At 38.6% G+C, this 1,834-nt stretch overlaps 1 non-coding gene across 1 annotated transcript in view; it reads right to left on the bottom strand.

Annotated features, from left to right (window-relative positions):
- Positions 1–195, bottom strand: part of LOC142356906 (large subunit ribosomal RNA) — a 3,522-nt gene extending 3,327 nt beyond the window's left edge. Inside the window, exon 1 of the ribosomal RNA XR_012761514.1 lies at positions 1–195. This exon is cut by the window's left edge and continues 3,327 nt beyond it. This is a non-coding gene — a ribosomal RNA (large subunit ribosomal RNA).
- Positions 196–1,834: the final 1,639 nt, after the last annotated feature.

The raw sequence follows: 1,834 nt of genomic DNA, 5'->3' as shown, positions 1-1,834 counted from the left end.
TTTCCAGTAGACATCAGGACAAATTCACCAGTCTAGCATCAAACCATACCGGACACCGAGAAATGTTGCCATTTCTCTTCCCGATGAGCTTTTCCCTGTTCATTCGCCATTACTAAGGGATTCTCAGTTGATTTCTTTTCCTCCCCTTACTGATATGCTTAAGTTAAGGGGGTTCTCTCGCCCAATTCAGGTTATGTAGTTGATTGTCTCTTAATTGGTTCACTGACCAATATGAGACAGAAACCGATTCAGCAGTTTTGTTCGCTACTACTATCAAACACAGGTCGAAGTTTCCATTCAGTCATTAATTCCAACTTTCAAATGTTGTTTCAGCTTTCGCTTACTAGAAGCAACATAATACTCGCTGCAATACAGACCTCGGGAAACCCTCACCGTGAATAAGGTTCACTCACATATTTCACTACATTTTGCGTGGGATTGGAGATGAGGCTACTCGTTCTTGCTCAGTACTAGGCTGAAAATTAACGAAACTTCGTTACAAACGTTCACATGTTGATGTTTCCGCTTTCGCGTACTCGAAACAACATAATACTAGTCTTTGTAATTTAGTTTCATAATTTCAACTGTTCTCATGCAGAATTTTTGCTCATTCTTATCCCAAATTTTGACCTGGCTACTAGTTACACTCCTTGTACTTATTGCAAAATGACCACAAATTTCAACAGCTTTCACATGTTGCTGTTTCGGCTTTCGCTTACTACAGTCAACATAATACTCGTTGCAAAATAAGTGCTCGGCATCTGCAATTTTCCAAAGACGAAGTTTCGCCAGTTCAATTTTCGCTCGCCAATTATGGCTACTAATTCACACGGTACTGAGCTCAACAACATTAAATTTGTTCAGCAAGACTTTCACATGTTGATGTTTTGGCTTTCGCCTACTAGAAGCAACATAATACTCGTCTTGTTAGCTCATTCAATGAGAATAGCTTTTCCCGTTGAGAATTTTTGCCTTCAATTGGCGTTGTAGTGAGTTTGGCTACTCAGATCACCAAATACTTGTGACAATTCGAACCAGAAATGTTTTCAATTTTCACATGCTGATGTTTCGGATTCAACCTACTAGAAGCAGCATAATACTTGTATTCAACAATTTCTGTATCAAATCCCAGTTTTCTCTGGTGCATCTTTGCCAAACTATTCCAAACTGCCTGAGTCTGAATACCAATTACAGGTACTAGTAAATGCACGTTACTAAGGACTATATAGTTCTAGGTTACTGTACACAACGACGTTCACATGTTGATGTTTCAGCTGCCGCTTACTAGAAACAACATAATACTTATCGTGCATACCTTTCCATAACTTGTCCTTTTCAGATGCATTAGTTTCCCTTTGTCTTGGCTTCTACAGTCAGACTGGCTACTAGTAACAGCACAGTACTAATCACATATCGTTCTACAGTTTGCAGACAACTTTCACATGTTGATGTTTCAGCTTTCGCCTACTAGAAACAACATAATACTCGCTGTATACATTTGTAGTTCTCTATGTAACTTTCATGTGAAGAAGTTTCGCCAGTCTTTTTGACTGTCTCAAATCTGAGTCATGCTTAGGCTACTAGTTGCTTCATAGTACTTATCGCCTCGAGATCATTGAACAAAACTTGATTTTCACATGTTGCTGTTTCAGCTTCCGCTTACTAGAAACAACATAATACTAGTCTCATTAAGTTCCGTCTCTTTGCAATTTTCTTATGAAGAAAATTCGCCATCACAATGACTCCAGCAGTTCTTGATCAAGGAATGCAATCATTGATCAGAATGCTATTATTTGAATCGGTTCTGCTTTAAGTGTTCCAATTTTATTGGAAG

This window comes from Convolutriloba macropyga, unplaced genomic scaffold (assembly GCF_964194025.1).
Source record: "Convolutriloba macropyga unplaced genomic scaffold, txConMacr16.3 SCAFFOLD_4296, whole genome shotgun sequence".
Taxonomy (NCBI): Eukaryota; Metazoa; Xenacoelomorpha; order Acoela; family Convolutidae; genus Convolutriloba; species Convolutriloba macropyga.
This window is presented reverse-complemented; position numbering and strand designations above follow the sequence as displayed.